Here is a 23,596-nt window from a genome sequence, read left to right as displayed (position 1 = left end):
ACAGGACGTTAGCTCGCTAGTTTACACCTAAACATGACATACCATGTTCTGACTGAGATATTTTTGAAACTAATTAAAACGTACAGCTCTGCTACCACTTCCAACATAAATGAAGACAGAAAACTAAACAGCAGTGGCGTTTTCAGGGTTACTGAAGTTGGACTACCTGGTATATAATGTTGTGCTACGTGATTGCTAGCGACACAGCTATGTTAGCATAACATTAGCACAGTGAAGCTGGAGGATGAACGCCAACTCACTCATTTAAAGTTAACGTGAGGGATTCTGGTGGTCAGGGACAAATGCAATCGCATAGCAGGATGCTATACACGGGGCAAACTTCAGTCAGGAGAACAACTGAGATTATTCATCCAAAATACAAGGTTGGTTATTAATAAACTGCAACAACATGGGAATAGAACAGCTGCGAGAGAATTCAACATTAATGAATCAATGTTACGGAAGTGGAGGAAGCGCAGTTTTTGGCTTTCCCCTTATTTCAAAAGTGCTTCATCTCTTTGCTATGACTGTCGCCCGCCATAATTTGAAGATGATAATTGTTGTAGCCGCTGCAATGCTATGGGCTCAAAATGTGGTCATAAATATTTTGTACTTGTAAAAAAGATTTGTGTGTGGACTTAGCCCAAAAAACCCCCTGCAAGTTACAAGTACGAATTTTGACCCTATTTTTCTTCCTTTCTTCTGATTGGTCAATGTCATGTCAATCACAAATGTAACAATCCAATCAGAGAACAGATGGGTTTGGCTGTCGGAGGGGCGCTTTTTTTGAACTGCAGTTCTTTGAAGGGAATAAATGCCCTTTTACATGCCAACCCAGCGTTTTCCTTCATCACCACGAAGGAAAACAGTCTGTGGTCGTCCGAGTTTGGTGATTTTTGTGTCACAGGTCTACGTGTTTAATATAGGGACTTCCACAGCCTTTTCAACAGCGCTGCGGACCGCGGGGTGGGGGCGGGCAGTGTTTTGGAAATGACAGTCTTCATTACAAAGCTTTCTTCGTTATGAATTAGCATACATGTTTTTATTGAACATTTGAAGAACCAGCAAAAAAACAAACAAACAAAAAACAACCTCTTGTAGAGGACAAAGTCAGAGATAGAAAAGACAAGGAGCAGGTGCGTCTAGTACAGGTAGAGCTGCTGCAAAAACCCAGAGCCCAGCAGCCAGCGCAACAAATTCTGGATCCTTTGCTTTTAGTTAGCATTAGCAGCACATCCTGCGTCCGATGTGAAAGGACTTTTATGCTGCGCACTGTGACTCACAGCAATGGTCCCGGGTCAGCCCTGACTTTGTGTTAAACTAATCCTAAAGTAATAATGGTATTTCTAACCACTGATATAGCACAACTTTATCCTTTCAACAGCTGCTGAAAGTTAGGGGACCTAGCTGCTATCGGATATTTATATAGAGATCCTCCAGCTTCAAACTGTATTACCCTTCAAGGACCTGCAGTTCAAAAAAAGCGCCCCTCCGACAGCCAAACCCATCTGTTCTCTGATTGGATTGTTACATTTGTGATTGACATGACATTGACCAATCAGATGAAAGGAAGAAAAATGGGGTCAAAATTCGTACTTGTAACTTGCAGGGGTTTTTTTGGGCTAAGTCCACACACAAATCTTTTTTTACGCACACACAAATCTTTTTTACAAGTACAAAATATTTATGACCACATTTTGAGCCCATACAATGCTTTTGACCAAAACAGGCGCAGCTTGATGACATCATCAACATGCGCTATCGCGATAGAGCAATATAGTCAAAATGGCCAAATTTATATAGTTTCTATCGTATATCGTTTATCGCCCACCCCTAGTGGGAAACTATTTTGTGCAACTTTTTTGTATTTACAGTTTTGAGGGATAAGCCGCTTAAATTTCTCTAACTAGAAATATATGTTATATGTTAAATATATATGTTAAAAAAACAAAAACGATTTTGCATTTTTTTCAATTTTATGTAATTACTATGCACTTAATGCATATATATTAAAATTTGGGCTATAATGGTTAAATTGATGTATATCAACTTGAAATGCTCCCCAAAAAAAAAAAAAAAAAAAAAAAAAAAAAAAATGGCACTACAGCATGTAAAAATATAATTTACGCTCTGGCGAACTTGGTTCTATGCTAGGTCTTAAAGGGTTAAACTCATAATCAACATAAGCAGCTGTTTGTTTTAATTAGTGTGTTTTCTTTATGTTGACAAAACACAACATAATATACTTAATATAACCATGTTCTAAAAAGCTTCCAGTTAATCCAAAATGCTGGAGTTAGAGTCCTGATGTAACGGAGCGAAAGTGATTTTTTTTTTTCCACAGTGTTTTTAAAGGAGGGAAACCTTCTTCCAAACGGACAGAGCAGTGGAGCCGCCAAGGGAAAGCACACGAATTAAAGACTGTATAATTAAAATATAATTTATTATATTTAAACAGTTAAAAATGTAAAATGAATTAAAACAACCCTGGCCAGGGGACAACACAATAAAAATCAATAAAACACAACATTAAAAGTCCCGTGGCGTCCGCCACGGTATAAAAGTCACTAAGAATTAAAAATCCAGTGAAGCGGTACAAAAGGGAAACCCGGCGGCGTCCTCGCCTTCCTCTCCGCGTTCTGTGCCCCGGTGCACTAAAGAAAGAAAGGCAGCGGCAGTCACTACTCTTTTAGGCAGCTATCCTTCATTAATGGGGACAAGTCAAAACACTTACCCCGGGTGGGCAGAGCTCTCAACTCTGCCCGCCGTTTCTTTGTAACCGCCAATCGGCACCGGCCCGCCCTGCCGCCTCTAATTTCCCGCAGACGCGTAATGGCCTCCTGTTGCTGCAGCAGTCGGACCGCTCGCCCCGCGTCCCTGCTTGCTGGCGCTGTATCCTCCTGCCTCTTCACGCCAAGCTCCACCAGTCTTATGTGTCACTGAGCACTCTCTGTAAATTACCACGCCCTCCTTTCCTCTCAGGTGTGTCCAATTAGTAAAATGGGAAAAGGGCGGAGTCTCTCCAGAACAGATTGACGGTATAACCAAAAACATGCAATATAAAAAATAGATAAGCACACTTCACATTAAAACACAGCAAAGCAAAACAACATCTGTCCTTCCCTGGATGACACTGACAGCAGACAAATCATCTTTCTACCTTGTTAGCTTCTCTTCACTGGCTCCATGTTAAATCTAGAATTGAATATAAAGTCCTGAATAATCAGGCCCCATCATTTCTTAAAGACCTTATACTGTAGTAAATGGTAAATGGCCTGCATTTGTATAGCGCTTTTCTAGTCCTTAAGGACCCCAAAGCGCTTTACACTACATTCAGTCATTCACCCATTCACACACACATTCACACACTGGCGATAGCAAGCTACATTGTAGCCACAGCTGCACTGGGGCGCACTGACAGAGGCGAGTACCGTATGATCGCAACAGAGCACGTCGCTCTCAGACTGCAGTCGTACTTTTGGTTATTAGTTTTGAAAACTAGAATGAGAGCAGAGCTTTCAGATATCAGGCCTCTCTCCTGTCGAACCAACTTCCAGTTTGGATTTGGGAAACAGACTCTTCTCTCTGCTTTTCCTTCCCACCATCACAAAGTGATCGCTCATAGGGGGTCGTCTGCTTGTTGAGGTTTACTGCAGCGGTGCAAACTCAAATAGCTGATAATGAAGAGACAACAAGGTTTCAAATATGTCCAGGCTTTAAGTTCATGTGTGTTCTGCTTATTCTGCTTAGCAGGAGAAAATCCACACAAAAAAGGCTTGAATGCCATAAAAAGAAAAAAATGCTTCCTTGAAAAGACTAAATTTACAGGTTAATATTGAATATTACATAAAATAAACTGTGTATGGAGTGTTTTTGAATGGGAGAGATGCAGAAATAGTCACGGTCAGTGAGGCAGAATCTGTGGAGAGGTGAATTTAACAAAAACAAAGAAACAGAGCCTTTATTATTGGCTGGACACAACGCTACAAAGTAAGAAGCAAACAGGGAACTGAAGGAAAACCTGAACTGGAAACAGCTAAACAGAGGATCAAGTGAAACATGGAGAACATAGCAAAAACCTGACAATTGGGAAGGAGGAGCATGAGACAAACACTAAGGAGGAAATGCAGAGTGAAATACCAGGATGACAAAAAGACGATCCAACAGGGAGCAGAAGGAAACACACAGCAAATATACACAAAGAGGACAATGAGAGGATGGAGAACAGGTGGGAACACAGCTTTAATTAATCAGATGTGACGAGGCGGGGAGCAGAGCTGAAGACATGACACAAGATAGACTGTCAAAGTAAAACAGGAAATACAAGACAGACACAGACACGCAATCTCAACACTGAGACATGGAAACATGAGGTGAAGAAGAGAATAGAAACCAGGAACAATAATTATAACACAACAGAAAACCAGAATTCGAAGAACAGAATTAACCCAACGACACAAAACACAGGGACACAGACCCAGGACCGTGACAGAAATGTGTGCTTGTAACACAGAGTCGTGGCTCACTGAGTGTCTGAATGAGTCTCACAGGCCTGAATGTGTGTTTGAAGCCAGTTATAATTCTTAACTTGTTTGATCTGCTGCTCACTGCAAACAAGCACAAGCAGACTTTCAACTTTTACAGCATTTCCAACGGATAAAAACCGTCCTTATACCCATTCATACTACACAAAGTAATTAATGACAGAAAAGTTTCTGTTTTCAGTTTGTGCAATAAGCTACAAGTACTTTTTCTGTAATCTTGCACATTTTTCCCACTTTGGTTCAGAGTCATGCTGACAGCAGCTTTTTCTTCATCATGTAGAAAAACAGTTAAATATGTAACTTCTTTACACTGATGGAAAATGAGTTTGACACCCCTGCTTCACACTGTTCATAGAGAGCTGCTCTGTGTTTTCACATGATCTAAATATTTATCAAAGTCAGATTTATAATATGTGATGTATAACTGTGTGTTATAGGGGAAAAACAAGGTTGAGTATGGAGAGAAATAACAGAGTAACAGAGATTAATGAAATATTACACAGACATAAAGAATCCCATTTTTAAAATCAGTCACTCCTGTTAAAGATATTATTAGAATATGTTTACAAATCTCTAAATAACATTTACCCTGCAATAACACAACTTGGGAACGCCCATTGTAAATTAGTGCTATATATAAAAGGAAATACATACGTACATTAATAAAAAATTAAAAAACTATTTAATGACATTAATATAACCACTAAGAAAACCTATTTCATCTAATCAAACTCAGCCTGCACAGTAAAATACACTCAAATTGATCAAAAACTGAACTGATGACTTCCTACTTAGAGTTTCATTTCTGTTCAGTGATGGTGGATTATAACCTCCATTCAAAGCATTCAAAAAAGAGAAAAGAAAACTGTAGAACATGTTATATTACACTGTGAGAAGGTAACTGATCCAAAACCTCAGTAACATAAAAATGAAACTGGATCTTATTGATTTACTGCAAAAGGACTCAAGAAGTGAAAGTTATCAAACTTATTCCAGTTTTTAAAATTAAATTGTTTGGAAGAATTTGAGGGTCAATGTTCCAGTTTACACTCCACACCAGTTGGTGGCGGTAATGCACCATTTTGTTGTTTGACAACCGCCAATGAACGATATAAAGAAGAAGAAGAAGAAGAAAGGGGCGGAGTAAAGTAAGAATGTTCCACGAGAGGAGGTTTTTGCACAGAGAGCTGCTTTTTCATTCATAGAGAATAAAGTAGTACCAACGTTTGGATCGATATCTGCATCGATCTGCCCACCCTTGTCTCCTGGATCGTAGCTGAGATCAGCGTGAACCACGTGGGTCTCTGCTCCCTGATCTGTTTCCTGTGTTTGGAAAGAGTTCCAGCTTCATCACGGAGTTTCTCTCGGTTTGTGGGCTCATCTAAAGGTAAGCACCGAGCTAACTTTACTGTGAGTTCAGTTCATGTTGAGTTTAGCTCCTGAATGAGGTCTTCTGCTGCTCTCCTCGGTGTCTGTTCACAGTTTATTGTGAACACGTTGAGAGAAGAGTGAGAGAGTGTTTGGAGAAAAACACCAACTAATCATTAGCTCAGCATGCTGGGAGAAGTTGGAGCAGAAAAGTCTTTTCATTGTCCCTGCAGCTGTTTTTCTGCATGCACCAAACCTCTACAGCCTCATTTCTATTTGAAGTGATAACAGGAAATGGATGAGAGCGATCTGCTGCAGTATCAGGGTCACAATAAACTTTATTGTCCAGCTGCTGTGGATGAACACATGAGAGGAAGTGAACTCCTACAAAGTCTCATTTTAATGAGTCTGGCTGCTGTAAAGTGATGCGCAGGAAGATGTTAACAAAAACTAATGAAACAGAGATGAAAGTAAACAGTGTTCATATTTGAAAGCACAGAGAATAAAAATATATTGTGGTGGTTAATGTGCAGCTCTTGGTGATTTGGTAGAATCATGTTTTTAATCATGTTGTGGATTGAATGTTGGGTTTGATTTCATTTTATCTACAGAAGTTTTTCCCGCTTGTGATCGTCCAGATTGATTTGTTGGGTTGACTTGAATCATGTGAAGGTTTAAAGCTGCACTTCCCCCAAAAAGAATAAAGTATAATCGTGAAGAAGGTAATAATGTCTTCCTGTGTCAAACACAGCTGCAGTCAAAGCAGGAAGGAAAGCACTGAAACCACTGATCAAAGCTCATTAATCAAAGACCGCTGATCGATGGCCATGAGTACCATTCACAGAGAGTTGGGGAGTCGCTGCAATCACAGCATTTGATCAATGAGCTTTGATCAGTGGTTGTTGATCAATGTTCATGAGAATTTGCATATTAATGCTCAATAACTGACCTCCCAGCCCATTGTTCCTTCAGTGGTGCTAGTTTCAGTCATTATGTAAATGCACTGTTGAAGATTGGGGAAAGCTGCAGTCAGCTGAAACTGAAGAAGTCACTTGGATGAGTGACGAAACGTTTCTCCTACTGCAAAAGCTACGTCCAGATGAACAGAATCAAAGTTTGGGGAATGGTGGAGGTGGTGGGACTGGGGGGCTGAAGGAGTTGAAAGGGTGGGGGGTGGGGGGGGTAACAGGTCTTAGGGCTGCTTAGAATATTAGAGCCAATGTCACAAAGTTCCTCCTGAAGTATAAGTTTCCTCACTTTGCAGCACAACACGTCTCACAAGGTTTCTACAAGCAATCAGAGTGAAATTTGTACTTTGTGTTGTCAGATGAACATATGAGACACTTTGACTCTTCAGTGCAGTGTGGAGCCTAACAAAGATCTGTTTTGTGTCCCAGCTGATCAGCAGGAGGAGAAGAGTCTGACGGAGCAGCAGAGGAACATTTTCAGCCATCTGGACTCAGCTGAGTCACTACAGAGGAAACAATGAGCTCAACGCAGAAGGTGAGGAAAATATCACAGTTTCACCAAATAATCAGTCACGTCTAAAACTCTCATACTCCCAACCTGTTATATGACTGTATTGCATTTTATTATATATACAATCACTTCACTAAATAGTCTGCCTCTGATTGTTTTGCAGCATCTTTCAGTTTATGAAAAAACATAATGTCACATGTACAGACCCAATATCTGATTTCAACACACGAGGACTTACATGTAGCTTTACATTTCCAGTTTATTAAATGCACTGTGTACAACTGTACAACAGAATTAACATTCAGTTGATCAAATCCCAATGGCACACAGTTTTGCCTCTTTCATCTTCATCTTAGCTTTTATGTGTTACTGTTTAGTGGGGTTGGGCAATATATATCGAGTTTTTTAAAAATATCGATATATTTTCATACGAGATATAAGATGTGACAATATCGTTTATATCGATATAGTCTATGTTACATTATAATTATACTTGTGGAGCTGCAGGTTTGCCTCTCTTTCGTCCACTTTTGTCTCTACGCAACGTTACTCGGCCTCGGCTCTCCTTCACTGAACACAACTCCCCCTCTTCCCCCATCGCTTCACCTGCAGGCAATGACAAGATGAACGCGGCAAATCTCCGTTAGCGAGTTACCGCAGATCGCCCCGTGCCTGGGGCTGGACGGCATCAACGTGTTAGCGAGCTAATCGCGCTAACGACATGCAGCCCTAAAATCCTTTCATTCTCTCAAAAATCGACAGTGCGCCTGTCGCGCTGACCTAGTAGGTGTGGCTGTTACTCCTCTCTTCCTCCTCCTGCCCACTACCTGCTCTGTGCTGCTGCTTGCGCATGGCTGCTGATTAGACCTTGTGTGCAATCTATAACTAAGCGTGGCCTGGTGCGCGCCGCTCCGCCAGGTGAGCTGAATTAGAGCAATCAAGGGCTGGCATGCCTAGTAGACCTTAAAATGCATGCAGCAGTCATTTGACCCGGGTGCGACATACTGAGAGGACAGCAAACAAAGCACAATCCATGTTCTACTGTTAGGAAGACTTTGAGCTAGACGGGCTATCGGTAAGCTCTTGGACTCATATTTGCTGTTTATATGTTTATATGATTACTGAGCTCTGTGATTTAAAAACCCAATGAATGTAAAACTGACTTAAACTGGGTTAAATGATAGTTTAGACAAAAGTATTTAGCTTTAGCTATGTTAAATGGCTTTACTGAAGTGTATATATTTTTGTTATTTCATTTCTATTCTGTATAATGCATTTAATTTATCTGAATGATTAATGAAATGTTCTGTATTTTTTGTGTTGAAAGGTTTTTCACCTATCTATATCTATCCATCTACTTACCAGCTATCAAACTAGCTGGTCAAAATAAAGTGAGTGAAATTCAAAGTCTGGTCTTTTTCAAGTGTGGGCACCTCACAGACGGAGAGCACTTGACAGCGCTCTCCGTCTGTTGTATGAATTCTGGTTGTGCTTACTGACCGCGAACCGATTTTATGTGGTACACGGTGCTCAGCAATCTGTTAAAAAATGTTTTAGTACGACTTTGGTAATCTACAGGGCTGCACCGCTTGATGGATTGTCGGAGCATTATGGCTACCGTAGTCTGGAGCCTCGCGGAGTGATACGTACTGTAGAAAACATGGACGACGCGACAGCTCTGCAAAAATGAAGCCAAAACGTCTCTATCGCCCTGGGGTGTCTGGCTGCAGTGTAGGTCATAAACCCCGCAAATTAATTCTCCTTAGAAATTTTTTTTCCTTTTGTTATCAATAGTTATCATCATGCTGATTGATGTCCAAGGGGTCTCCTTTCCTATAAGTTGGATTCTAATTCCTACAGCGGCGATGTTAAATTGGGGTGAAACGTCATCATAACAGCTTTGACTGGCAGCTGCAGTCACGGAGAAACTTGCATATCTCTGTTCGGGAATAGCAGATAGAGCGTAGGCTCTGAGAGGAGGGCCAGCGTTTACGCTACGAAAACACGACCAAGTGTTTAAACCTGACAGTCTGAGGTGTTCTTCAGTAAACTGGACTAGCTGACAGAAGGACCCGTGGCCCCGCTGCACTTTTTCGGTAAGGTAAACGTGTTTGTAAGCTAATCTGTAACTACCGTCCTTAGCTAGATCCTGAGACCTAGCTAGCTAAAATGAGCACTCGGCTGTCAGGGTTCGTTTAGCTAATCTGTGCAGGTGAATTAATTTACTAAAGAAATCAAGAGAAACGCTCCGGGCTACTCAGTCACTAATTACAGTTACTGTACTTTTATTACAAGTATTATACTGTAAAAGCAACAGGCTGCACCCTGCTTCAGCTCCTGTGCAAAGCTGAATTAAATATGTGCAAACAACAGCATGTTTTCAGTCTCTTGCCACATTTTTAAAGACAGTAACATCTTTTTTTAAAAGCTTGTACCTTGTAGCTCCTCATTAATCAGGAACTATGGATTAAAGTACTGTAGTTTACTGTAATACTGAAAAAAATGTAAGAGAAGAACTTCAGATCCTGAGTGTGTGAGGACAGAAGAATCAGCTTTATTTCAATTTTGAGGGATAAAATTTATATCTGAGTTTGATGGTTCTGTTGTCTTTGTGATTACAGGAGCTGCCCTCAGATTCAGACCTCAGCACCACCCAGTGACAGCAGACAGATCATCCAACATGTTCACATGTTAACTGCAAAATTAACTGATGAAAACAGTACAAAGGTTAAAGTACCACATGTGCTGTAGTGAAAGCTGCAGCTTTCACGATAAAGTTAAAGACAAAAAAACAAAAGGATTAATCACTCATGTAACTGTGTCACTATATATCAGCATTAACAGGACCTCAGTTTGGTGTTTCACAAAGCTGCTGATCTCAGACCTGCACAGCTTCCGTTTTAAACACTTGATGTACTCAGCTGCATGAAGAGCACATTTGAGTTTCTCTAACACAATTAAATAAAACCCGATGAAGGTCAAAGGTCGTCACTTGAATGTTGAACCACAAACTTGTCATCTGAAAATTCTTTCACAGTTTTTTGCAGATAGTGTGTTATTTACCATAAAGTGATTCAGAGTTATGCATACCAGAGTAACCAGAGAGGATCATATATTTTTAAATATATAACTTTCTACAGGACTGAAAATAATATCTCTATGTAAAAGTCCGGAGCCTCTAGGGAGTATCCGCGAATTTATAACATTACACAAACCAAAGGTCTCCATCACAGTGTTCATGAAATGCTGAGTTTATCCATCTTTTAAAGGACAAAGGTCACTCTTTCGAGGATGCCAATGTTCACATTTTGGACAGAGAGGACAGATGGTTTGAAAGAGGAGTGAAAGAAGCCATCTATGTCCACTGTGAGCGACCATCTTTGAACAGAGGCGGTGGTTTACGACAGCAACTGTCTGCCCTCTATAATCCAGTTTTGAGTTCCCTCCCCAGACGCCTTAACGCCCACTCACATCCTGGGCCATCTGACCTCAAGAATTTGCATGATAAGGTGGGGCCAGGTTTCACAAAGAGCTGACCCGAAACCCTGGCTGATTGGGACCCACACCCAGTTTCACACCTTGGCTCAGGCGATTAGAGGATCATCAGGGGGTCCTTTTGTCCCTCTGTGGGGGGATACTCCCACTAGGTTTATATCTGGGACTCTCCAACATTTGACCTTAGAACCGAAGAAGCTTCTCGGATGAGAGGTGAAACGTCTTCAAGTAACTTAAAGAAGTCCAGACGCTTTTCTTTGCAAGCTCCTTTGACTACAATGACCTGGATGACTGAGAACCTTCACAGACATATTGCCGTACATTTTGGGAGGAACACCCTTCAACTGGTGCGGGAGTATGAAAGGGAATCAAGGAAACTAGTGGATTATAGGAACCATCTCCGTTTCAACCTAAGATGCAGACAAAGCAGAGTTGTTCCTAAGAGCCTGCGCCTTGGATCCACTGTCAGGGGATACAGAGCAGACTTGATTCTACAGAGAGCACAAAATCACCTTTTAAGTGAAAGGATAAGACGGGTCCATTTCACTATAGATGCCCTCCAGATCAAGATCAGCCAGACTCTGCAGGAACTGGAAACCCTTCTACCCTCTCCAATCTTAGAAGAGGTTTACAAGTTTGTGGACAAGGCTCAGCGGGCCCAACACTCTAAAGGAAAAGAAAGACAACGCAGGAAATTTCACACCTTGCTTTCAAAAACACACACTCCTCATTCTGAACCTACACAACCCAGAGAAGAAAACACACCTGAAGACAGTCAGGAGAAATGGGTAAAGAACTTTTCAGACCGGAATCTCACTGAACCTGAAAAGAGAGTATTAGCCAAAGGACTCAATTTTGCCATTTCTCCACAACAGTTGCCCATAGTGGACCTCATCACAGCCACAGAATCCGCCATACAGATTAATAAATTATCACAGACAGAAGCAGAGCGAATCAGGATGAAAGTCTCAGCCACCCTCTCCAGTGCCAAAGTCCCTCCGTCCAACCTCACAATACAAGAAAAGAAGGCCGTCGCTTCCCTGAGCAAAGACCACAACATCACTGTTTTACCAGCTGATAAGGGAAGATGCACTGTGGTCCTAAACACTACAGATTACCATACAAAGATCACTACTCTCCTCAGTGACAACAATACCTACGAAGCCTTAAAGCGAGACCCCACAAGCAGCTACAAAAAGAAAGTTATAGCTTGCCTTCAAGACTTTGAAAAGGACAAAATCATTGACTGCCTTACATATCACCGCCTTTACCCAGGGGATGCCATACCCTGCATTTACGGACTTCCTAAAATCCACAAGGAAGCTGTCCCACTCTGACCCATAGTCAGTAGCATAAACTCAGCCACTTATAACATTGCACCTTGCTACCATCCTTGTTCCTCTCGTGGGGAACACCCCACACCACATCAAGAACTCCACCGGCTTCACTGACAAGGTCCAGAAACTTACCCTGGATCCAGATGAAACCATGGTGTCCTTTGATGTAGTCTTTCTCTTCACTTGCATACCCACCACGGAGGCTGTGGAGACTGTTAGAAAACGACTACAAGAAGACAGCTCCTTGGAAGACAGGACCAACTTCACACCCGATCAGATTTGCACACTGTTAGACCTCTGCCTTACCACAACATACTTCAAATACAACGAAGGCTTCTACAGACAAAAACATGGCTGTGCCATGGGCTCCCCCGTGTCACCTATTGTAGCCAACCTTTACATGGAGGAAGTGGAAAGGAAGGCTCTTGGCTCTTTCAAAGGAAGAGTACCCAGCCACTGGTACAGATATGTAGACGACACCTGGGTCAAAATCAAGACACAAGAAATGGAATCCTTCACTGCGCACATTAACACTGTGGATAAAAACATCAAGATCACCAGGGAAGACACAAAGGATAACTATTTGCCTTTCCTGGACTGCGCTGTGCACATTGAAGAGAATGGCAACCTCAACATCGAAGTTTACCGGAAGCCCACACACACGGACCAGTACCTCCTCTTTGACTCCCATCACCATCTGGAACACAAACTTGGAGTAATTAGGACCCTACACCACCGGGCAGAACATGTTCCCTCTAAGCCTGAAGGAAAAAAGAAGGAACACACGCACACGCTCCTTTGACAGTCCTGCTTGATCAATGTCATGAGCTTCAGTCTTCCTGGTGTTTCTTAAATGAAGCTTCTCTCAGAGGGTCAACAGAACTTCTGGCACAGGACAGCTGTGATGAAAGAAAGGGAAGAAGTTTCTCTAAACCTCTGGACCCAGGAAACCCAGCTTGGTTCTGATGGTCTCCCTCACTAGTTTCTGTCCAGGGTGAATATAGATGTTGATATAATATGGACTTTATTATTAAATGAAATGAACAAATTAGACTACACTACTGAAACGTTCTGCTAATGTTTTTAAAGTTTCCATGTTACCAGGCTGTAGAGGGCTCTGTAGATTTAAACAGTTTTAGATCCATTACACTCACAGTCTTATGTTAAAATCTCAAAGGACAACATTATATTTTTGATATTAACAGTAACTCTGGGCTTCTGTGGAGTGTGCAGATGATCTCATCGCTGTCTAAAAATGGATAAAAAAAAAAACATAAGAAGTGTTGAATCCTTCAGTAACGCAAACTATTAGAGTATTAGGTGTGTAGCATCGCTAACTAGCTAGCAACAAGCCTCCAACACAGTGCGTATGATAGCGGCTAATCTAGCAAACAAATTAACAACAGAGTGATTTTAGAACTATAAGATGATAAGCTGTGTGTCTTTTTTATAACAGTGACATGGTTGTATTTACCTTTAATTAAACGAGTCGTCAGTCGCGGTAAACCAGCAAAAAAACTCGAGCAGCCGGCCTACGTAAAAAGTGTAGGGGGGGCATGTTTGCGGTCACGTCCAGCGGGTGTGTTGGCGGGAGCGTTACACAGTCGCTCCACCTCAAGTCACTACTGCGCAGACTCTGGCTCCATATTTTTCAAGATGGCAGCCTCCACAAGCGGGATATTTTGGCTTCATTTTTGCACAATGGGAGGAGGCGGTGTCGCGTCGTCCATCTTTTATACAGTCATTGGTTTGGTCGTGCTTCCCATCCAGAGCTCCACAGCAGAGAGGGAAGTTCCAGTGCTCCTGGAATCCCTCTGTAATGGACCGCCAGTCTTCAGGTGAAGGCACAGCCATGAAGTCGTCCACTAGACAGTCCCAGATGGCTGTCGCTACCTGGGGGGTGATCTGGCACACTGTGGACACACAGACTCTGAAACTGAACGCGGTGGTCCTGAAGGAGTCCCTGGTGGCAAGGAACCTGGACAAAATTTTTCAAAATTAGTATTACGTGTACTGCAGTTACAAAGTACATTATTCAAATTCCAAAATACTTTTGTGATGTCAGATTTAAATTACAAAACATAAATCTTACATAAAACATTTTGTAATTATAAGGATAATTACATGATATATATTAGATATAATATAAAACAGCCAGTTGTGTTTTGTTTTAACTTTAACATCATAATTTGATTGGTAGCAACTTTTACCCCTACAGTGAGCCAATCACTCATAATTCCTAGACATGTCGATCAGGTAGGAATGAAGTAAGACATTAATAGAAATAAAGCTTTGTATGTTGACATGTAGCCCTTTCCTTGCTTGAATCATTGTCAATATTTTTGAAAATTTAACCTTTGATAAGACAGCATATCAAGATAGAATATACTAGATAGAACCATATAACTAAAGATTAACCAAACTGTTCACAATTTTATCCAGCTCTCAGTTTGAAGAAAGGCTGGTGACCCCTGTTATAGTCTGACAGCTGCAGGGATTATATGCAAATATTCAACTATACCAGAATTAAACCAGGTCTAAATAAGAAAAAAGGAGTGAGTATCACTGCAAAGATTAACCCACAGTGGTCCTCATACCAGTTTGATATCAGCAAACACCGAGAGCATACATTGATATGACACCACAGCCATGCTATCATTGCAAACACTGATAACAGCATATGTCGAATTAAATCGGGATTTGATGAGACCTTTCGAGTATCACTAGAAATATTATAAACAGACTCCATACCACAGTTTGCTATCAGTAAACACCCACAGCATTCAGTTATAGCATACCACATCCATGTTAGCAGTGTATAAACGATAGTTTAGCATATATTAGCACAGGTAACAATAAAGGACTACCGTATTAAACACTTTTACTAACCGCATGCAGATGGACAGGCGCTCTGCAGGTGGGATTGAGCACCTGTAGTTGGTGTCTAGGCGGGCGATGCTTGGACCAACGCGGGACAGCAGGTCCTCAAACTGGGCGAGGGAAAGACGGTGATACCGCTGAAAGCAGCCGTCGTCCAGGCGCAGCTCCTGGAGCAAATGGTGAAACTCACCAAACTGCTCACGCCTCTTGAGGACCTGATGGACCCAGGTGTGGCGAGGACGTCGTTAATGCTGCTGCTCTGCTCTGAATGAAAAACCTTGGTCCCTGTAGTGCTGGGCGTGGGCTCATTTTTCAACAGGTGGTAGTCTGGAGCAGCGGTCCCCAACCTTTTTTGCGCCACGGACCGGTTTATGCCCGACAATATTTTCACAGACCGGCCTTTAAGGTGTCTCGGATAAATACAACAAAATAAAACTAGTACCAGTATCGAAAAAAAGAAGATTTATTCATAACACACGTGAAAAGACCCAGGAAAACAGAGTTAACAATCAAAACGATAACAAAATAACGCTGAAAACCGATAAAAACCCTGAAAACCATACATTTCACACCTGAGCCTCAACTCTCGCGGCCCGGTACCAAATGACTCACGGACCGGTACCGGTCCGAGGCCCGGGGGTTGGGGACCGCTGGTCTGGAGGAGGGAGTACTGCTGGTTGGTGTGGTGACATGGAGGTGATCTAGGTCAAAATCTATGGATGTTTTGTTCCATGCAGATTGAGGATCCTTTCTTGCTGACAAATGAAGTCCCGCACAATCTTGATGTTAATTTTAGGGAGAGGAATGCCTGCTTTAGAGAGAACTGCATCTTCCACCAGAATCCGGTGCTGTATTTGCTCGTAGGCCTTTAAAATAGAAGGTTTCTCTGGACTGTTGTGAGACCCCTGAGGTGAGCGCAACCACAAAAGTTTAACCAGAGTGTACATTAACCTGTTGCTCTGAGCGCTGATGTCATGTTGTGCGGGTGCATAGCGCTTGGCCATCTTTACTCTCTGTATAAGAGCAGCATCAAAAAGGTCATCCCTTTTTCAGTAGAGGGTGTTGCCCCAGTGGGTCTTGTACAGCTGGCTTAACTTTTGTGGCTGCTTGTCATGCTCCTCCACGCTATTCCAGGTTTGGAAGACCTTGTTCCTCTGCTCAGTGGTAAGTGATAGCTTGTCCTCTATCAGACTAATCTCCACAACCACAGAGCAGAACATTTCCAGCTTTTCAAATCCAGGAAGGTATTTTGGCTTCATTTTTGCGCGGTGTCGCGTCGTCCATCTTTTCTACAGTCATTGGCTTCAACGTAATATTACCGTATTGTGTGTGTGTGTATAAGGACCATAAATGGCACCTGTTAAAAGACATGGTTACAAAGAGGATTTCAAACTCCAGGCTGTCAGTCACGCAGTAGAACTTGGAAATAGAGCAGCTGTGAAATCTTTCTCTTTGTTATTATGCTCAGCGTCTTTTAGTTTACATTTTGACTGCACAATTGTGAGCTTTTTGTTTTTTTGCACAAGAACAACATTGTTTTCTTTTATTTATGGAGCGTGATTATTTAATAAATGCTGATAATTTATTTTTTAGTAATTTCTTCATGTACATCTATGCTGTATGTTAATAAAAGTGCCTGTGTGATATCTGGGACACAGTGTGACTAAGAACTCTCTTTTTGTTCTTAACTTATGGCTTTAAAAAAAAAATCAAGATATATATTGTATATCGCCATCCAGCTAAAAAATTTCGAGATATGAACTTTGGGTCATATCGCCCAGCCCGACTGTTTAGGCTCAAATTGGTTTGACGTTTGATGCCCGCAGTGATGAAATATCTCCCCTCAAATGCCTTAAACCAAAACTAAATAGCCCGTTTTGTAAATGTAAGGAGTAGAAAATACAGATATGTATTTTTTAATGTAGGGAGTAAAAGTAAAAAATTCCTCAGGTAACAATCCGACTCTGACGTTCTCCTTCACTGAACCAAGCTAGTAGTGGTGCAACGGATCACGTTTAATCCGTAATCCGAACCGATCCCACTCCACGGTTCAGCATGCAAGTGATCCGAAGATTCAAAAGAGAAGGGAAAAAAAGTATGTGTATTCTGCGCGTGGTCAGTCTGTCAAGCGATAATCATGGCCAGTGCTAGCGGTCCAAGTGGAGGAGCAGAGGAGTTTGCAGCATTTAAGCAGCCCTTTGCTGCCCAATCCGACCGGGCTAAAGCTATTACCAAGAGGGCCCGGTGGCGCCAGTGTCCGGCAGCCTCGCCTCTGTCAGTGCGCCCCAGGGCAGCTGTGGCTACAATGTAGCTTGCCATTGCCAGTGTGTGAATGTGTGTGTGAATGGGTGAATGACTGAATGTCCTTAGGGACTGAGTAAAGCGCTGTACAAATGCAGGCCATTTACCATTTGTTACAAAAGCTACTGGGGTGTTTAGCTGCAGACGGGAGGCCATATTCCGTTGTGCAAAACAAGGGGTTTAAACTATGATGAACATGCTTGAGCCACGCTATAATATCCCGTTGCGTGTCCACTTCAGTGACAAGATCGTACCCAGGCATGTATGAGCAGAAAAAGTTTAAAGTTACGGCTGAACTGTCCCAGGCATCTTCTGTTGCCCAACTACAAATGGGGGGACGTCCAGGTCAACGGAAAGCTACGTGACCGCTCATTATATCACAGCGGAGTGTTAGATACAAAGCCCTGTACTGCCCTATATTGCACCTTAATATGTTTTTATATAATTGCGTGGAATGAGTCTTGAGTTGACTGTTTTAATAGGCAAAAAATACTTAAGTTAATAAGTAAATGTTAAAATTTTGTCTTTTTTTTTTTTCTTCTTTTGCTGATCCGAAAATTGATCCGATCCGAACTGTGAGATTTTTGATCCGTTGCACCACTACAAGCTAGTAACTGTTACATTGGATTTATTATCATTTAATATATTATAAAATTATAAAAAAAATCTAATAGGAAACAGCAACGGGAAATATAAAAAAATATAGACCTGGTATGTCTGTGAAGGTTCTCAGTCATTCAGGTCATCGTAGACTAAGGAGCTTGGAAAGAAAAGCGTCTGGACTTCTTTGAGTTGCTTGAAGACGTTTCACCTCTCATCCGAGAAGCTTCTTCAGTTCAGTTGGTGGGGAGTCCCAGATTTAAACCCAGTGGGAGTATCCCCCGAAAGGGGGACAAAGGATCCCCTGATGGTCATCTACCTAATCACATAAGCCAAGGTGTGAAAGCGGGTGTGGGTCCCAATCAGCCAGGGTTTTGGGTGAGCTCATTGTGAAACCTGGCCCCACCCTATCATGCGATTTCCTGAGGTCAGATGGCCCAGGATGTGAGTGGGCGTTAAGGCGTCTGGGGAGGGAACTCAAAACTGGATTATAGATGGCAGACAGTTGGTGTCGTAAACCACCGCCTCTGTTCAAAGATGGTCGCTCACAGTGGACGTAAAGGGCTTCTTTCACTTTCTCTGTCCAAAATGTGAACGTTGGCATCCTCGAAAGAGTGACCTTTGTCCTTTAGATGCAGATGAACTGCTGAGTCTTGTCCCGTGGAGGTGGCTCTTCTATGTTGTGCCATGCGTTTGTGAAGTGGCTGTTTGGTCTCTCTTCAAGCAACTCAAAGACGTCCAGACGCTTTTCTTTCCAAGCTCCTTAGTCTATAGACCTGGTAAACATTTATTACTTTTTTGAGTGTGTTAGCATGCTAGTCTTAATATTTGTGTACAGCAGGAGGGATGGGCAGGATTTTAGAGTGTTTGAACAGTCATGAATTATTTTTAACACCAGGTTGGATGTAATGTGTTTCTACTACCAGCAGGTGGGGATAAGAGACCTTTAAGGTGTTTGGTGCCACACTCCACCTTCAGGTTTAAAACTAGTGTTAATGGAGGGAGTTTGAAGGTTGAGTTTGTTCCACGACTGCATTTCACTCACTGCCTCTGTTTGTATATCTGTCACTGCAGGACCAACATGGAGCGAGAAGTCAGCGCTCTCAGGAGGCCGACAAACTTCTCAGAAGAAAGAGAGAGAAAACATACACCTGTGACGAGTGTGGGAAGGATTTTACTTGGAAGTATGAACTAAAACAGCATCAGGTCATCCACACTGGAGAGAGACCGTTCAGCTGTGACTTGTGTGGAAAGAGTTTTTCCTGGAAGGGTTCCCTAAAAACACACCAACTCATCCACAGTGGAGTTAAAGCGTACAGCTGTGATCAGTGTGGCAGAGCTTTTACTCACAGTGGCAGCTTTCAGAGGCATCTAGTTACCCACTCTGGAATTAAGGCATACAGCTGTGATCAGTGTGGCAGAGCTTTTACTCACAGTAGCTACTTACAGAGTCATCTAGTTACCCACTCTGGAATTAAGGCATACAGCTGTGACATTTGTGGAAAATCTTTCAGCCGGCAAGATAGCCAAACTACACACCTACGCATTCACACCAGACATGATGTGTACTGCTGTGATCAGTGTGATAAACAGTTTACAACAGACGCCCTGTTACAACAGCACATGTTTACCCACGCTAAGAAGAGACCTTATAAATGTGACCTGTGTGAAACGACTTTTAAATCTCCACACTACCTGAAACGACACCAACAGATCCACACCAGAAAGAGACTCTACAAGTGCAGTTACTGTGAGGTATGTATTTATATTTTTATCTTGTTGCTTTAGCCTGACTGTTTGGAACAACTCGGCTCATTAAACTCTGTTTGCATGTTAGCAATTCTACTGCATGGAAAAACAGCTCTGAGTCATTATTCAGATTTTCATGTCAGTTATGATTTTTGTTTACACGATGAAAAACTAAAAGTGGTGAAAATTGATATGATGGTGTTATTTAATGTTCAGGCAGTTTCCTGGTATATCATGATATTATTATTTTAGCATAAATTACCTCTTGTTTACAGCAGCACATTCCTCTGTCAGGTGTACATGAAATTAAATAAAATACAAATAAAAATAAGCACAAAGATGTATCATTACGTAATGGTATTGTAGTATTGTAGCAGTAGTATCATTGCTTATTTATAGCTTTAGTGCTTTTAGACATCAGTGTTAAAATACTCATTTAATATTATAATTGTAGTATCATGGGGGTAGTAGTGTTTTTCTTGCCTCATCCAGCTGAGTGTTATAACTGCACAGTTACAGTGTTATTAATGCAGTATTAAATTCATATTACTCCATTAGAAGTGTAACACTGTGTTGGTACCCTGCAAATATTAGCATAGTAGTACTTTAGTGTAACTCAGATGTTACTGTAACATGAAATAAGTATTACTGTAGTACAGGGTGAGCCATTTATATGGATACACCGTAATAACATGGGAATGGTTGGTGATATTAAAGTCCTGTTTGTGGCACATTAGTAAATGTGAGGGGGCAAACTCCTCAAGATGGGTGGTGACCATGGTGGCCATTTAGAAGTCGCCCATCTCCGATACAACTTTTGTTTTTTCAATAGGAAGAGGGTCATGTGACACATCAAACTTATTGGTAATGTCACAAGAAAAACAATGGTGTGCTTGGTTTCAGCGTAACTTTATTCTTCCATGAGTTATTTACAAGTTTCTGACCACTTATAAAATGTGTTCAATGTGCTGCCCATTGTGTTGGATTGTCAATGCAACCCTCTTCTCCCACTCTTCACACACTGATAGCAACACTGCAGGAGAAATGCCAGCACAAACATCCAGTATCCGTAGTTTCAGGTGCTGCACATCTCGTATCTTCACACCATAGACGATTGCCTTCAGATGATCCCAAAGATAAAAGTCTAAGGGGGTCAGATCGGGAGACCTTGGGGGCCATTCAACTGGCCCACGACGACCAATTCACTTTCCAGGAAACTGTTCATCTAAGAATGCTCGGACCTGGCACCCATAATGTGGTGGTGCACCATCTTGCTGGAAAAACTCAGGGAATGTGCCAGCTTCAGTGCATAAAGAGGAAAACACATCATCATGTAGCAATTTCAAATATCCAGTGGCCTTGAGGTTTCCATTGATGAAGAATGGACCCACTATCATTCTACCCCATATACCACACCAAACCATCACTTTTGTTGTTCCAACAGTCTTGGAGGGATCCATCCAGTGTGGGTTAGTGTCAGACCAATAGCGGTGGTTTTGTTTGTTAGCTTCACCATTCACATAAAAGTTTGCCTCATCACTGAACAAAACCTTCTGCCTGAACTGAGGGTCCTGTTCCAATTTTTGTTTTGCCCATTCTGCAAATTCTGTGCGCCGATCTGGGTCATCCTCGTTGAGATTTTGCAGTAGCTGGAGTTTGTAAGGGTGCCATTTGTGAGTAGCTAATATCCGCCGAAGGGATGTTCAACTTGTTTTGGAGGAAGGAAGGCTCAGGGTTTAAGTAGTCATCATCATGGGCTCATCCGATTAGAATGAGAATAAGCAGTCATCAATCATTCACAGGGTTCTCCTTTTATTCTCAAATCAATAAAGGAAAGACACACATGGACTGCTATCTCTGAAAGGAAATAAAGTATGATTTAAGTAACTCAAAATAATACATGAACTCAGGAGACTCAAACAGAAACTCACCTCAGCTGCTGCCCCATGTGGGAGTGAAGAAAGAGTGAGCTGTAGGTGAGTGCAGTCCTTATATAAAGAGTGACATGTGAGTGCAATTAAGGCCAAGCACCACACCCAATCAAAGGTGAGGAAAAGAAACAAGGTGCATCTGGTGAAGTGAATGTGCTGAAAGGTGAGCCTTTACAACACCACTAATGCCACTCTCCAGTGACATGCGGCGAGTGCTACGCTGTGGGCTCTTGCTGAATGAAGCTAGGACAGCCACTGATGTTTCTTCATTAGTGACAGTTTTCTTGCGTCCACATTTTTGCAAATCCGACACTGAACCAGTTTCACAAAACTTAGCAAGCAGTTTGCTGACTGTAGCATGGCAGATGGGTGGTCTCGTAGGGTGTCTTGCATTGAAATCTGCTGCAATGACTCGGTTACTGCGTTCACCAGATATCAACACAATTTCGATCCACTCCTCACGTATTAACATCTTTGACATGTCAATGGCTGTGAACAAAGATAAGCTTGTAAATAACTCATGAAAGAATAAAGGGGGGCGATCGTGGCTCGAGAGTTGGGAGCTCGCCTTGTAATCGGAAGGTTACCGGTTCGAGCCCTGGCTTGGACAGTCTCGGTCGTTGTGTCCTTGGGCGAGACACTTCACCCGTTGCCTACTGGTGGTGGTCAGAGGGCCTGGTGGCGCCAGTGTCCGGCAGCCTCGCTTCTGTCAGTGCGCCCCAGGGTGGCTGTAGCTACAATGTAGCTTGCCATCACCACTGTGTGAATGTGTGTGTGAATGGGTGGATGACTGGATGTGTAAAGCGCTTTGGGGTACTTAGGGACTATTAAAGTGCTATACAAATACAGGCCATTTACCATTTTAAAGTTACGTTGAAACCAAGCACACCATTGTTTTTCTTGTGACATTACCAATAAGTTTGATGTGTCACATGGCCCTCTTCCTAATGAAAAAGCAAAAGTTGTATCCAAGATGGCCGACTTCTAAATGGCCACCATGGTCACCACCCATCTTGAGGAGTTTGCCCCCTCACATATACTAATGTGCCCCAAACAGGACTTTAATATCACCAATCATTCCTATTTTATTACGGTGTACCCATATGAATACAGGGAGTGCAGAATTATTAGACAAATGAGTATTTTGTCCACATCATCCTCTTCATGCATGTTGTCTTACTCCAAGCTGTATAGGCTCGAAAGCCTACTACCAATTAAGCATATTAGGTGATGTGCATCTCTGTAATGAGAAGGGGTGTGGTCTAATGACATCAACACCCTATATCAGGTGTGCATAATTATTAGGCAACGTCCTTTCCTTTGGCAAAATGGGTCAAAAGAAGGACTTGACAGGCTCAGAAAAGTCAAAAATAGTGAGATATCTTGCAGAGGGATGCAGCAGTCTCAAAATTGCAAAGCTTCTGAAGCGTGATCATCGAACAATCAAGCGTTTCATTCAAAATAGTCAACAGGGTCGCAAGAAGCGTGTGGAAAAACCAAGGCGCAAAATAACTGCCCATGAACTGAGAAAAGTCAAGCGTGCAGTTGCCAAGATGCCACTTGCCACCAGTTTGGCCATATTTCAGAGCTGCAACATCACTGGAGTGCCCAAAAGCACAAGGTGTGCAATACTCAGAGACATGGCCAAGGTAAAAAAGGCTGAAAGACGACCACCACTGAACAAGACACACAAGCTGAAACGTCAAGGCTGGGCCAAGAAATATCTCAAGACTGATTTTTCTAAGGTTTTATGGACTGATGAAATGAGAGTGAGTCTTGATGGGCCAGATGGATGGGCCCGTGGCTGGATTGGTAAAGGGCAGAGAGCTCCAGTCCGACTCAGACGCCAGCAAGGTGGAGGTGGAGTACTGGTTTGGGCTGGTATCATCAAAGATGAGCTTGTGGGGCCTTT

At 42.2% G+C, this 23,596-nt stretch overlaps 1 pseudogene across 1 annotated transcript in view; it reads left to right on the top strand.

Moving 5' to 3' along the window:
* The first annotated feature begins 7,201 nt into the window (after positions 1-7,201).
* LOC146380690 (uncharacterized) overlaps positions 7,202-23,596 on the top strand; it is a 41,847-nt pseudogene continuing 25,452 nt past the window's right edge. Inside the window, exons 1-2 of the transcript XR_014801346.1 lie at positions 7,202-7,415; positions 19,079-19,759. The product of XR_014801346.1 is annotated as an uncharacterized LOC146380690 (transcript). The remainder of the gene's footprint in view (positions 7,416-19,078; positions 19,760-23,596) is intronic.

Source organism: Perissodus microlepis, chromosome 9 (assembly GCF_051167445.1).
Source record: "Perissodus microlepis isolate ML-2025 ecotype Zambia chromosome 9, ASM5116744v1, whole genome shotgun sequence".
In the NCBI taxonomy this organism is placed as follows: domain Eukaryota; kingdom Metazoa; phylum Chordata; class Actinopteri; order Cichliformes; family Cichlidae; genus Perissodus; species Perissodus microlepis.
The sequence above is the reverse complement of the archived record's forward strand: the minus strand, read 5'-3'. Positions and strand labels throughout refer to the sequence as shown.